Source organism: Convolutriloba macropyga, chromosome 2, assembly GCF_964194025.1.
Source record: "Convolutriloba macropyga chromosome 2, txConMacr16.3, whole genome shotgun sequence".
Classification (NCBI taxonomy): domain Eukaryota; kingdom Metazoa; phylum Xenacoelomorpha; order Acoela; family Convolutidae; genus Convolutriloba; species Convolutriloba macropyga.
The window spans coordinates 62071527-62087256 of record NC_134469.1 but is presented as its reverse complement, the minus strand read 5'-3'; the positions used below and the strand labels follow the sequence as shown (position 1 = coordinate 62087256).

General features: G+C 34.5%; 1 protein-coding gene and 1 pseudogene across 2 annotated transcripts in view; both read right to left on the bottom strand.

Annotated features, from left to right (window-relative positions):
* LOC142334580 (band 3 anion transport protein-like) overlaps positions 1 to 15730 on the bottom strand; it is a 261810-nt gene that overhangs the window by 30166 nt on the left and 215914 nt on the right. The window lies entirely within an intron of this gene.
* Positions 3148 to 15686, bottom strand: LOC142335541 (uncharacterized; annotated as a pseudogene).

Here is a 15730-nt window from a genome sequence, read left to right as displayed (position 1 = left end):
GAAGTTAAATAAGCAAATTAGGCAATAAGGGCCAGGCAAAAACAAAACAAAAAAACAAACATAAAATAACAAACAACAAACTGTCAGATCGCAAAGTTCAATTATATTTTTTAAAAAAAAGATAAATAGTGTCAGAATCTTAATATCTAATAGCAAAGAAACCAAAAAAAAATAATATCACATTTATGCCACCTTAACAATCAATAACGTTTTATTACTTCCTGTGGTAAAATTTACAGAAAATAATTATAGCCAAAATTCACAAAATTTTTACGAAAACAAGTGGTTTCAAAGTATTCAATACATATCATCTGAAAACATTACGTGCTTCAAAGACACCTTGTAGGTTTTGAAACCCAAAAACAAAACAAAGAACAAAAAATGGGCAAAATTGACGAAATTAAAACATTAACCCACTATCGTCGGACGAATTGCTCTCGAACCACGGCGAGTTAAACAAACTAGAAGGCACATAGGCCAGAGAAACTTTTATGGTGTAAAAACATCTGAATAGGGAGGGGTTCGAGCTCGCGATATCTCAGGTGAGAGTCAGCAACATACAGCAATACAATACACGGGCTATGAACGATCATCGCTCACAATCGGTTCTATTTTAGCAACAAAGTTAATTTCGAGTGCGCGCAATTCAAATCACTCAAAAAACTGAGAAGCCGAGCGTAAAAAGTCACTCGAGAAAAGATATCAAAAGAATGTTCTAGAACAAAACAGTCAAGCAAAAAATTTGCATAAACGAAGACAACACACGTTAACAAAAATTGCTTGAGTCTCCGTTCAAGAGCAATTAAAAAATTTAATGACAACACATCGCCTTTATTATACTTTGCCGGAAAGTCACAAAAAAAGTGGAAACAAAAACAAAAAAGCCCCAGGTGAAAAAAACCTGTTAACCTGTTTTATTCTTTTAAAAAACCACGATGAGACCAATAATAGCCCAGTTATCAATTCAATGCTACTAAAATAGAAGAAAAGTTCACATTAAAGAACATCATTGAGCGAAGATAAACAAAAATTGCCAGAAAATGGCAATAAAATGTAACAAAATCAGTGTGAAAAGTAAAAATGTTCAAAAATTTTTTCTTCAATAACTCCTCGAAAAAGACAATTTTTTAAATTCTATACTCTACACATGACGGTTTTCTAGTGATACCACTCACAGCTCTCTACGATAAATAAATCGATTGGCCAAAAATGAACGAAAAAACATTTGAGAAAAAGTCTCACTAAAACGTCTTACTAAAAGTGGGGCAAGAAAACTAAATATCTCGAATCCAATATTCCGACCACATGGTTTACGTGCGGTATCGCGAAATTTAAATTTCGAATTCAAAAACGTAGCACCTAAGATAATTAATTGATGTTCCGAGCCACAATATATAACACAGCCCTGCATTCAGATTGCAACAAGCAAGACAAAGACACAGATTGAACAAGCTGGCCTCTTTCTCTTCGAGGAACGGACAACTGTTCTCAAATTGGGTAACGTATGACGTAGTATTCAATACATCTATAACTATATCTATATATTAAATCAACGTCGACAGAGAGCGAATGAACACCATGTTTTAGCGCCTATCTTAACATGTTTTAACGGCCCTTAAACATGGCTTTCTGAGAAAACGACTGGCAACAGTCGGGTTTGAACCTGGGTCTACGGGTTGAGGAGCCGGAGCGCTATGAATTGAGCTCAGTAGGGGGCGAGGCTCGTAGTTTATCGGGAGTTTCGTCCATCGGGGGTTTCGTCCACTAACGTGGCACCCGTTTCTCCTTTCTCCAATTCCCTCTTTTTTTTGCACTTTTTGTGCTTCATGTTTTTCCTCTCACTGTGTATCCATCTATATCTATCTTTATTTAATAAACGTAATACGAACAACTATACTACCATGTCTAAGCTCCTAATTTTCACCTAATCTGTTTTAAGGCCTCTTAGGGATGCAGCCTAGCGTTTTGCATGGATTCTGAAAAAGGTCAATGACCGAAAACTTGCCATTGTCAAAATGTCACTGACCGTAAAGCTGCCCTTGCCATAAAGTCAATGACCGGAAAGCCATTAAAGTGAATGACTGAATAGCCACGGATACAAAAAAATGGCATTGACCGAAAAGCTGCCAATGACCGAAATAGGGTCAACAACCGAAAATCTGCGGCTGCAAAAACTAAGTCAATGTCTGAAAACCTGCCAATAAAAGTTGAGTCAATTACCGAAAAAATTATTACACGAAAATAGTCCTTGAAAGACATTTGATGATGCATCACAGATATTGTCAGAATGAAGATTCTCTAAGTGAAGGTCAATTACCGAAATTGTCCCTATAAAACGATTCAGTTCAGCGAGAAGTAATGCGGTAGGGACAAGCTTTTGTCTAACGTTTTTAAATTCTCAACAACGTTTGTTCTGAATCTTTTTATCAGAACTTCTCAAGCAAAATGTTAATTTTACAAACGTGTTTTTGACAAGATCATTTGCTTCATTTTTTCAGTTTTGTTTGAGCTCAATCTCAAAAGTTCTAAACGAATGAAGTTTAATTAAGTTAATCATTTGTTGCTAGTTTTTTTAATAAAATAAATGAAGGGTGAGGCTGCGAATTAATTATTTTTCTATTTTTAATCTCGAAGGAAAATCAATTCTCTTTTTCCTGTCTTCCCTGTTTTCCCTCATTCTTTCTTGTTCTCTCTTTTTATTGATTTTCTGTCACGTTTTTTTTTGCTTTTCTGTCATTGCTTTTCCTCTTTCTTTTGCCTTTTTCTGTTCTTTTTATCTTGTTCTGTTTAGCTTTTCTTTTTTTCTCTTCCTTTCTTTACGATTTCTTTTCTGTTCTTTTTTCTAACCGCATTTTTATTTCTTTACTTCATTTCTTTCTTTAATTTATCTCCTTCTTTTGTCTTTTTTCTTTCTTTTCTCTCTTTCGTTTCTCTTCCTTTTCTCTCACCTGTCTTTTTTCGCTTTTCTTGTTTTCTGTCTTTTTTCATTGCTTTTCTGTCACAATTTTCTCTCTTGCTTTTCTGTCATTCCTTTTGCTGTTCTTTGTTGCTGCTCTTTTTTCTCTTCTTTTTCTCATTTCTTTTTATATTATTTCTTTTCTGCTCTTCTTTCTGCCTTCGTTTTCTTTCATTTTTATTTCATTTCTTTTAATTTTTTCTTTTGTCTTTTTTTTCTTTTCTCTCTCGTTTGTTTCTTTCTTTTTTTCGGGTTTTTTTTCTGTCTTCTTTCTAAGCTTTATTTCTAGCTTTTCTGTCTTTGTTTTTGTCTTTCTTTTCGCTCTTTCTTTTGTCTCTTTCTTTCTGCAATTATTTCTTTTTCTCTCTTTCTTTTAACTTTTTCCATTATGGTTTTTTTGGCATTCTTTTCGCTCTTTCTTCGTTTTTCTCTCCTTTCTCTTTCATTTGTATTTTTCTGTCTTTTCTCTTTTGCTTTTCTCTTTTCTGTATTTCTTATTTTTTTCTCATCTGTCTTTCTCTTCTCTCTTCTTCTTTTGCGTTCTTTTCCATGCCTTTTCCCTCTCTTTCGTTTCTCTCTTCGGTTTCTCGTTTTTCCCTCTTTTCGTTCTCGTTTCCCTCGCTTTTCTCTTTCTTTTTCTCTCCTGCTCTTCTCTCTGTCGTTTCTGTTTTTCGATTCTCTCCTTCTCTCTTCTGTTATTCGTTTCTGTCTTTCCTCTTTTTCTTTCTTTACTCTCTAACTTTTTTTCTTTTTCATTTCTCCCTTTCTTTTCTCTTTCTATTACATCTTTATTTTCTCTCTTTCTTTTCTGTTTATTTTCTTCATCCTTTCAATGCTCTACTTCTCTCTTTTCTCTCTTTTGTTTCTCTGATTTTTCTCACTCTTTTCTCTTGATTATTTTCTGGCTATCTTTTGTCTTTTTCTTCTTTCTTTTCTCTTTCTTTTCTGTTCATTTTTCTGCCTTTCCCTTTTCTCATTCTTTTTTCTATCTTTCGTTCCTCGTTCTTTTCTCAATTTAGTTTCTTGTTCTTTTCTCTTTGCTCTCTGTTTTTCCAGTTTTTCTCTTGCTTTTTATTCCTGCCCTTCTTGTCCCTTTCTTTTCTGCCTTCCTTTTCTCTTTCTTCACTCTATATCGTTCCTCTTGCTTTTATCCTTTCTCATTTCTCTCTTATTATTTATTCCTACCTTCTGTTTTGTTTCTTTTATCTCTTTCTTTTCTGTCTTGCTTTTCTCATTTTTTTTCTTTCTTTTCTCTTTCTATTCTCTTTCCTTTCTTTTCTGTTTTTTCATTTCTGCTTTTCGTTTCTCTGTCTTGCCGTGCTTTCCTTTCTGTCATTATTTTCAGCCTTTCTTTTCTCATCCTCTTTTCTTTTTTCCTTCTTTTTTGCTGTTTTTTTCTATCTTTCTTTTTCTTTCCTTTCTCTTTCGTTTGTGTTCTTTTTTGGCCTTTCTTTTTCTTTCTTTTTGTCTCTTTCGTTTCCATTTCTTTTCGCTTATACTTCTGTCTATGATTTGTCTCTTGCTTTTCCGTCTTTTTTTTCTCTTGACGTTTTCTCTGTCCTGTCTGTTTTTCTACCCGCTCTTCTTTTTCCCCTTCTTTCTTTTCTGTTTTCCTTTTCCTTTGTTCTCTTCTGTATCGTTCTCTTCGCTCTTTCTGGTCTCGTTTTCTTTTCTCTGTTTCTCATTCTGTCATCTCTTGTTTTCTCTCTTACTTCTCTTGATTTTCTATTTTTGCTTCTCTTTTTTGTCTTTCGTTTCTGACTTTCCCTTCTCAATTTCTTTTCTCTCTTTCGCTTCCTTTTCTTATCGCTTTCTGTCAAAGTTTTCCTTTTCACTCTTGCTTTTCTCTTCAATTTCTACATTTGTTTTCTGCCATTCTCTTTTCTTCTTCGCTCTCTATTTTCTCTCTTTCTTTTTTCTGTTCATTTTTTCTGCCCCTCTCTTCTATTTTAAGTCTGTCTTTTGTCCCTTTTTCTCTTTTTCTTTGTTCTTGTTCCTCTTCTGTCTTTTCTTGGTTTTTTGTTGCTTTTCTTTCTTCTCTTTTGCATGTTTATGCTCATCGCATGTTTGAACGCTCCTTAAACATGCAGCTTAACGTGGTACATGCGTTGCGCTATGGCAACATGTACAAGTTCGTTATCTGTATATGTCTTAGCGCTCCTTAAATATTCAAGATAGTAAAGCCAAACAAGTCGTTGAAAAAATTGCTGGTACTTTGGGTAATATACTAAACCAAACACATCGGTAACGTAACGTAATAACTAGGGCTGTTGAACAAGGGGAATGGGTTCCAGCCCGAAGTGGTACAAAAAATCATAGTTTTAATCATATTCTTTTAAATGATTTTCTTGTGATGTTTTTGCGGGCCAGCTAGTATTATCTGAAAACGTATACTTCAATGGGACCCTGTGAGTATTGAAACCCAGTAACAAAACAAAGAAAAAACGGGAAATTTCAAAAAAAAAATTCAAACAATATAGCAGATAGATTGCCAGAAAATAGCAACAATAGCTTCGTAGATCTGCAGTCTCAAAAAAAACAGTAAAAAAAGACATACCACAAATTTCGTCTTTTCATTTAAGGCTGATATGTTATATTTTGATTTAAAAATCTGTACAGGTTTTTGCTGCCTCTATTAGCTGCTCTCCAATAACATTCATTTAGAGTGACACACACCCATTTGACCTTGCCTCTTTGAATTAAAGTAAATAAAGGTCAGTTTCGAAGTGAGGAAGTCATTTTTGTGAGTGAGGTAATCAAGTGTGCCAAAAAATGTAATCACGCAAATGAACAAAAGAACTTGCTCCACTAAGAGCGAAAAAATGACGTCACGCACGCACTTCAGTTTAAATCGCATGAACGAATGAACAAAAAGCAGATTTAAAGTGGTTGTGATGTCATATGATTGTAAAAAAAAACGCGACGACGAAACAAAAGAACATGGCCGGTAGAATACCGGAAACGACTCGAATCGTGCAAAATAATCTCTACCCTAACTTGGACAAAATCAGAATATCGAAAAAAAACACTAACAGTAGACCAAAAACAGAAGACGAAAATAACATAAGCGTCAAAATTTTTTCAGTTCAGGGGTGTGGGTAGGTGCTGGGGTGTTGAGAGGTGGTGGGGGTGTAGGTAGGTGCGGTGGGGAGTAGGTACGTTGCGGAGGGGGGAGGAGGTAGGTACGGGGCGGGGGGAGATACCGGGGGGGTGTAGGTAGTTAAATGGGATCAAATTTTCAAATTGACCTCTTCACCTTGAATTAAAGACTGTTACCAATTGCTATACATTACAAACAAAGCTATTGTTAAAGTCCAATGTTCGAAAACAGAAGTCAACAATCATAAACGGAGGTAAAAACTCGAACAGAAGGAAGTCAAAATTCAATTCATGAACAAACTTGCTTTCTGCTAAAAAAAACCTGTAGAATATCAATACTCCTCTTGGAGTCGTAAAAACCAAGAGAAGGCCAATAATAGCCCAAACTATCGCTGTGCTGCTATTAATAAACCGACTAACGTCAGACCAACTGCTCTCGAACGACAGGCGACAATTTATTTCAGACGCCGTAGCCTAGATAAATTTTCTTTATGTGTGCCAAAAATACGATCAGTGAGGGTTTCGAACCCCGACCTCCGCAGTTCTCGACAGAAACATTAACCACTCGGCTAGCAAGCCCTTGTGATTTCCTCTCTTACAATCGCTTTTATTTTTATTTACTACCGAGTGAGAGCAACTGAGCTACCTCAAAAAAAAGAAAAGCGCGAAAAAGTCATTTGAGTCAAAGAGTGTACTAGAACAAACTTCTAGGCCCATAAAACCAATCTGAAAAAGTAAAATGTTCCAAATCTCAATGAAATGGGGGTTAAAAACATAAAACCAGCCCTAACTTTTTCAAGTACTTAACATAGCCGGAAAATTGCTAAAATAGCCGCCGTTAAGCCGACTCACAGACGTCCGGATTGAAGAAACAAATAAAGAGAGCAATGACCTCAATTTTGTTCCAACATTTTCAACCAAAATTTTTAAGTGTGAAAATTGTTCTAAATTGTTTTTTATTTGCCATAGATAAGATAATTATTGAGATTTCAATTCTATTCTTTTAATCAAAGTTAATGAGGCAAGTCAGAACATAGCCGCAGATTGCCGAAAAATAGCCTCCGATGACCCTCCATTGGGACTGCAACAGAAATAGAAACAAATAAGAGAAATCGACAGAATTTTTTAACGTGTTAAAGTGTTCTTATTTGGTGTGAAAATTCTGCACATTCAACTAGATTCTAAAATCACACTTAATTCAGCTTCAAAACTGAAAGTTATAAAGCATAACACTAATACCAGGTAGCAATCGCTCTAATGAACTTTGATAACCAAATGCAATATGACTTAATGACCGGGCTTTATCGGTAAATCTCGTTTCTTTTGATTTTGCTCTTTTGACTTTGGCTGCATTCACTATATTGCTCAATTCAATGAGTAAAAGAATTTAGAATCATTCAGTTGAATCAGTGTGAGGTAAGTCAGAAGTGAAACGTAAAAATCGTGACTTAATTAAAACGGAGAACGTGATCAAAAGGTAATGCGAATAAAAAAAAACATAGCAGGACAAGTCCTGACGTACAATTCAAAGAATTTTCGTTGACTAAACAGAAAACTAGTCCCAGAAGGGACTATGAATGGATTGGGAAAACCACTTAGAAAAAAATCCAATCCAAAAAATTGAAAAGAGTAAAAATGAAAGTAAAATAGCCGCAAGCGAAAAAAAAACTAGCGAGAAGGCAAATTTTTTTCAAACACCCTTTTCTCACTCTACTTCAAAATTAGACCGAAAAATTTTCACGCCGCAAAACCACTCGCTTTTTCGCTCCATTTCCTGTTTCGGTGTGAAGAAAATCACTACTCCTATTTGACTTTAATAAACATAACCAACTAAACGTCGGAAGAATTGCTCTCGAACGACTAGTGGGAGCTCTAATCAATTGCAGCCTGCTTCAAAGGGGGGGGGGGGAGTGGGTAGGGGTGGATGGGGGTTTAGGTCAAGCCTAAATGGGACCAAGAAGTTCAATAGTGGGCTTCAAATAACCACATTAGAGGTTAACATATACCACTATTAAGATTTAAAGTAAAAAATGACACCAGTTTCGGCGCACTTTTCATTTGACTTTTAGTATTAAATTGCCACCAATTGAGTTCAGCTGCTTGAAATTGTGATTGAGAGAGAATTTCAGATCACGCGAAACGCAAAAAGTCAAGGGTGTAAAAAAACGCGAAAATTTTGCATAAAAAAAGACAAACACGTTTACAATAATTGCTATGAACTTCGTTCAAGAGCAATTAATCATGAAAATGTGTGAATAGATCTCAAAAAAGACAACGCCTCAACAGAATTCAAAAAATTTAAAAAAAGAGCCTAAACAATAGCCGTCTGAGAGGCTGACGGCGGCTAATAAAAACGAAACCGAAAGCCGCAATCTAAGTGCTCTTAAACGCTATCAAAATGCATAGCGAATTATATAAAAGAGCGGCTAAATATGGCTTCGAGAGGCTCAAGGCGGACATTAAATAGTAAATTTTCTTGAAAAAAAATTATATTGGTCAAATATTGATCTAACACCTCAAAAACAGATTAAGGTTATGAATTTTATGCTTGCCTGATTTTTTAAGCCAATTTTTGAACTCTTAATACCCTCGGGTTCACATAATTATATCGTTATTGACAGACAAGATTGAACTACAATAGCTCGCGCTAGGATAATATCCAGAATGTTCAAAATACGAAGTAATAACAACCGGTCAAGCTTTTAACTGGATTTGCGTCTAGATTTAAGCAAGCAACAGAAAAAGCAAAAACAGAAAAGGAATAACATAGCTGGCAGAGTGCCAGAAAATAGCCACAATAGCTTTGTAGATCTGCAGCCTAAAAAAAACAGTAAGACAGACCAAAAAAATTCGTCTTTTCATTGAAGGCTGATATTTTATGTTATATTTTCATTAAAAATCTGTATAAGTTTCTGCTGCCTCTATTAGCTGCTCTCTAATAACCTTCATTTTGAGTGACACACACCCATTTGACCTTATCTCTTTGAATTAAAGTAATTAATAGTCAATTTCAAAGTGAGTCATTTTTGTGAATGAGGTAAGTCAAAGTGTGACCAAAAATTTAATCACGCGAATGAACAAAAAACTCGCTCCACTAAGAGCAAAAAATGACGTCACACACGCAATTCAGTTGAAATTGCATAAACGAATAAACACAAATCAGATGGGAAATGGTTGTGACGTCATATGGTCGTAACAAGTCCTGACGTACAATTCAAAGAATTTTCGTTGACTAAACAGAAAACTAGTCCCAGAAGGGACTATGAATGGATTGGGAAAACCACTTAGAAAAAAATCCAATCCAAAAAATTGAAAAGAGTAAAAATGAAAGTAAAATAGCCGCAAGCGAAAAAAAACTAGCGAGAAGGCAAATTTTTTTCAAACACCCTTTTCTCACTCTACTTCAAAATTAGACAGAAAAATTTACACGCCGCAAAACCACTCGCTTTTTCGCTCCATTTCCTGTTTCGGTGTGAAGAAAATCACTACTCCTATTTGACTTTAATAAACATAACCAACTAAACGTCGGAAGAATTGCTCTCGAACGACTAGTGGGAGCTCTAATCAATTGCAGCCTGCTTCAAGGGGGGGAGTGGGTAGGGGTGGATGGGGGTTTAGGTCAAGCCTAAATGGGGCCAAGAAGTTCAATAGTGGGCTTCAAATAACCACATTAGAGGTTAACATATACCACTATTAAGATTTAAAGTAAAAAATGACACCAGTTTCGGCGCACTTTTCATTTGACTTTCAGTATTAAATTGCCACCAATTGAGTTCAGCTGCTTGAAATTGTGATTGAGAGAGAATTTCAGATCACGCGAAACGCAAAAAGTCAAGGGTGTAAAAAACGCGAAAATTTTGCATAAAAAAAGACAAACACGTTTACAATAATTGCTATGAACTTCGTTCAAGAGCAATTAATCATGAAAATGTGTGAATAGATCTCAAAAAAGACAACGCCTCAACAGAATTCAAAAAATTTAAAAAAAAAAAAGGAGAGAGCCTAAACAATAGCCGTTTGAGAGGCTGACGGCGGCTAATAAAAACAAAACCGAAAGCCGCAATTTAAGTGCTCTTAAACGCTATCAAAATGCATAGCGAATTATATAAAAGAGCGGCTAAATATGGCTTCGAGAGGCTCAAGGCGGACATTAAATAGTAAATTTTCTTGAAAAAAAAATTATATTGGTCAAATATTGATCTAACACCTCAAAAACAGATTAAGGTTATGAATTTTATGCTTGCCTGATTTTTTAGCCAATTTTTGAACTCTTAATACCCTCGGGTTCACATAATTATATCGTTATTGACAGACAAGATTGAACTAAAATAGCTCGCGCTAGGATAATATCCAGAATGTTCAAAATACGAAGTAATAACAACCGGTCAAGCTTTTAACTGGAATTGCGTCTAGATTTAAGCAAGCAATAGAAAAAGCAAAAACAGAAAAGGAATAACATAGCTGGCAGAGTGCCAGAAAATAGCCGCAATAGCTTCTTAGATCTGCAGCCTAAAAAAAACAGTAAAAAAGACAGACCAAAAAAATTCGTCTTTTCATTGAAGGCTGATATTTTATGCTATATTTTCATTAAAAATCAGTATAAGTTTCTGCTGCCTCTATTAGCTGCTCTCTAATAACCTTCATTTTGAGTGACACACACCCATTTGACCTTATCTCTTTGAATTAAAGTAATTAATAGTCAATTTCAAAGTGAGTCATTTTTGTGAATGAGGTAAGTCAAAGTGTGACCAAAAATTTAATCACGCGAATGAACAAAAAACTCGCTCCACTAAGAGCAAAAAATGACGTCACACACGCAATTCAGTTGAAATTGCATAAATGAATAAACACAAATCAGATGGGAAATGGTTGTGACGTCATATGGTCGTAACAAAAATCGCGATAATAAAAAAACATAGCAGGACAAGTCCTGAAATACAATTCAAAGAATTGAATGAAAAACTCAGACGTACTCTACCTGACCAGCAGATCAATTGAGCAATGCCAGCCAGAACACAAAAATCATCTAAAAAAATTGAGAAACTAAAAAAATCAAAACTTAACAAAAACATACTCATTGCTAAAACTCTTGAAGCTTTTAAACCTGAGACAAAATTTTTTCCAAATAAAACACCTATTTCAAAAAAAAGTTCAAAACCAATTTTTGTTTCCGAATTGGATCCAGTAATTTATCTGCAAGACCAGAAAAATATCAATTGGCCCTTGAAGATCGATTAACTCGAAAAATAACCAAAAAAGAAATCAGTTTCAAATAAGGAAATGTTGCTGAAAATCGTGATATAAATATCTTCAGAATCATTTCTGTGTCTCTAGAGGCTATCCAGTAACCTAACAAACTTTAAAAAACTCATTTGCTCATAGAGTTACCTGGCTGAGGTTACCTGGCTACTGAGGCAAGAAAAAATGAAAATGTTTCGAAAAAATAGCAAATTCTATCAAAAAACTTCTGTAAGACGAAAGGTTAAATTGTTGAAAACAAATCTATTGAAACTAAAAACCATGCAGTAACTTTTCGTCAGAAAGTGGAATAGGTTTTCTCGCTACTGAGAATGGACGAATATCAAAAACTGACAAGAACTTTAGGAAACCTTAAAAAAATTGCAGATTTTATTTTAAAAAATACTAAAATTCGAGACAATAAAAAGTTAAAAACCATTCGATTGTTATAAGAAACAATGCAGTTCCGTATTAGCAAACCTCAAAGAAGATTGCCTGGTCCCTGAAGCTGGAAAACCTAAAATGATGAAAATTTTCAAAAACCTGAAAAAAATGCGAACGTCAAAAAAAATTGCTAATATTTGTCATATTCGAAAGTTGAAACCAATTACATGAAAACTAAAAACTTATTATTCAAACCCTAATGAGATGTTCTAGCCTCTGGGACTCAAACAACTTGAATAATGACAATCAATGTCAAAAAATATGATAAAAATTGCAAGTTTTGTCAAAAAATGCTAAAATTCATTAGGGCAAGAAGTTGATAACCATTCCATTACCACTAGAAACTATGCAATAATCTATCGTTAAACCCTTTATCAAACCCTAGAGGAGGTTTCTTGACACCTGTGTCTAAAAAACTCGAAAAAATGACAAATTTTCAAAAAAACCTGAAAAAAATTGCAAAAACTATTATCATTTTGCGTGTTTGTGTTTGTAGTACCAAAACATATAGCTCATAAAATGGTCATAACAAGCAATTTCGTCTCACAAAAGGCCTTCATCAACTTTAAAAAACTTCAGCCTAAGACCAAACAAACAAAAATCTCAAAAAAAATCTAAAAAAAATCACAAAAAACATGAAAAATTGCACCAAGATAAGCCCAAAAACTCCTAAAATTGACCTTTAAACCTTGAATAAAGGCCATCCCAGCTGCTGCACCACTATAAGCACTTGAAGTACTACTAAAGCCCACTTTGGGCCTCTAATGAAACTTAATGCCCGCCGGGCTTACATGTTTATCCCGTTTTGAAAGATCAAAGTCATTGAAAAACGTGTGAACACATCTTAAAAGAAAAAAACATAGCAGGACAAGACCTGAAAAACAATCCAAAGAATTGAATGAAATACTGAGAGCTAATAAGAACATGACCAGCAGATCAATTGAACAATCCCAGCAAAAAGACAATCTCAAAGTTGAGAAACTAAAATAATCAAACAAACTAAACAAGAAAATAATCATGGATAAAGCTCTTGAAGCTTTTATCATGAAGGCCAAATATGATATAATTCACTATACTCAATTACTCACGCACAAGACATGAAAGAGACTCCAACTAAATGTAGACAAACTCGAGAAAAATGACGAACACTTCAAAAAAACTGACAAGTGCAAAATTTAAAGAAAGTTTCTAAATTTTGCGGCAATAAGGTGTTCCAAACCATTTTTTGGTCTGTGGTGTTCTGCCATATAACCCACCTGCAAGACCTAAAAAGTTTTCTGGGCCAGTAAAGATAGTTAAACACAGAAATGGCAAAAAAATTTAGAATTAAAAAATTAAAAATTGTAACAAAATGCTAAAATTCGTGATATTAACATCTTCAGAACTGTTTCATTTTCTCCAGAAACTATAAAGTATTTCTATTTCAAACTTTAAATGATTTCACTGGCTCATAAAGGTCAATAAATTTGGAACATAACCATTTTCAGAGATATTGAAAAACATTAATTTTTATCAAAATATTACAAAAACTCATGTTATTAAAAAATTGATAACCAATCCATTACCTCTAGAAAAATGTGCAGTTAATTATCCATTGCAACTAGAAACTATGCAGTAACCTAGTATTAAACTGTAGAGGAAAATCCGTGGCCTTTGGTGACTGAGAAACCTAAAAAATGGCAAAAACTTTCAAAAAAACTTGCAAGTTTTATCAAAAAATTGTTAAAACTCGTGATGTTAAAATGTTCAAAAACAATTCCATTAACACTAGATACTATGCAGTAACCTATTATCAATCCCTGAAGCGGCTTTCTTGAAACCTAGGACTGAAAAAGGTCAAAAAATGACAAAAAATTTTTTAAAAAACTTATTAAAACTTTTAAAATCGTAAAAATTATTATAAAATTGCGTGTTTATATTCGGAGTATAATATGGAGTATAATATAAGGAGTTATATATGGAAAAGACCTTTATCAACGTTTACAAACCTCAAATTTAGACTGGTCCTACAAAAAATTCAAAAATTGAAAACCATTCCATTACCACTAGAAACTGTGCAGTAATCTACCATCAAACCCTAGAGGAGGTTTCTGGACACCTAGGGATAAAAAACTCAAAAAATGAGAAAAGTTTTCAAAAAACCAGAAAAAAATTGCAAAAATTAGTATCATTTTGCGTGTTTGTGTTTGTAGTACCAAAACATATAGCTCATAAAATGGTCATAACAATTAATTTTCTCCCACAAAAGGCCTTCACCAATTGTTAAAGAGTTCAACCTAAGACTAACCAAACAAGAAACTTAAAAAATCACAAAAAAAACATGAAAAATTGCACCATTTTGAGCCCAAAAACTTCTAAAAATGACCTTTCAACCTTGAATTACGGCCCTCCCAGTAGCGTCGCCACTCTAAGCCATTGAAAGACTATTAAACGCGTCTAAGGGCCTCTAATGAAAGTTGATGCCCGCTGAGCTTTACCTGTTTATCCCGTTCTGAAAGCTCAAAGTCATGAAAAGTGTGAAAACTTACAAAAATAAAAAAATGGCAGGACAAGTCCTGACGTACAATTCAAAGAATCTTCATTGACTCAACAGAAAACCTAGACCTAGAATGGACTTGAAGTGAATTGAGAAAACTATTTCAAAATCAGATCAAAAAAATCAGAAAAAACAGAAAATCAATGTCAAAATGCCGCATGTGAACAAAAAAACCACTAGCGAGAAATGAAATTTCAATTCAAACAAAAAACTAGGCCTAGAATGAGCTGTGAATGGATTGGGAAAACCATCTAGAAAAAAAATCCATACCAAAAAAATCGAAAAAACAGTAAAAATCAGAGTGAATTTGCCGCATGTGAACAGAAAACCACTACCGAGAAACCGAATTTTTGTTCAAAGACCGTTTTCTCAGTCTACTTTAAAATTAGAGCGAAAAAAGTTCACGCCACAAAACCACTCGCTTTTTTGCTCCATTTCCTGTTTCGGCGTGACCAAAATCACCACTCCAATTTGACTTCAAAAATGAAAATGTGTGAACAGATCTTAAAAAAAGACAGCGCCCCAATACAATTCAAATTCTTTGAATTGTAAAAACCAGGAGAAGGCCAATAATAGCCCCAGCTATCGCTGTGCGGCTATCAAAAAGAGTGAACTTGACAGAGAAACGGACAAAAGAAAACGAGCGCGACGGATCATGAAAAAAAAAGAACTAAACAGACTAATGTCCAAACAATTACTCTCGGACAACAGGCGGGATAGCAATTTAATTTAGATTGGATGTATAGAGGGGATTAAAAAATTTTATGGGTACAAAAAGACCATACCACACAGGGATTCTTAAAAATCTTTATTTCGGATTGAGACCAGTTTAGAGGCATAAATCCAGAAGCATACAAAAGTCACATAAAAAATTTACTCAAACAAAAGCGCCAAATTGCCGGGCAAAAAATTGCATAAAATAATAAACAATTTAGAAAAATTGCTTCGAATCTCGTTCGAGAGCAATTAAGAAGCCATACAATTTAAAGGCAGTTAAAAGAGAAACTAAGCGACAAAAACAGGAACGAATAAAAATTGAAGTTCAGAAAGAATTCCCTGCCCGAATTCGGTCCTCCAGACTGATAGCCGGATGCTTTAACCATTGGCCCAGACAGACATGATCACTCAATAATTGCGCCAAAAAAGCATGCAAAAACTACACATGCTCAGAAAACTTCTAAACCAAAGCCCATGGTGCCTCTAAAAATTTTATCTCTTGGACATGCTCTGCATCTAGAGCATGTTCTCACAAATCTAGTGTAGAGTTCTCGGTTAAATATGTGGCCTCTTTTTATCCGTCATACAATTAATATATACGATTTACGAATACTAAACTTATGAGAGTAGTTTTCATAAGTTGTCACTGTTTGTGATGAGCACCCTGAAATGCAGGATAAGGGCGGCGGGACTCATACGGATGAAATAAGCTACAAACAGTCTAGCAAAAATTTTGCATG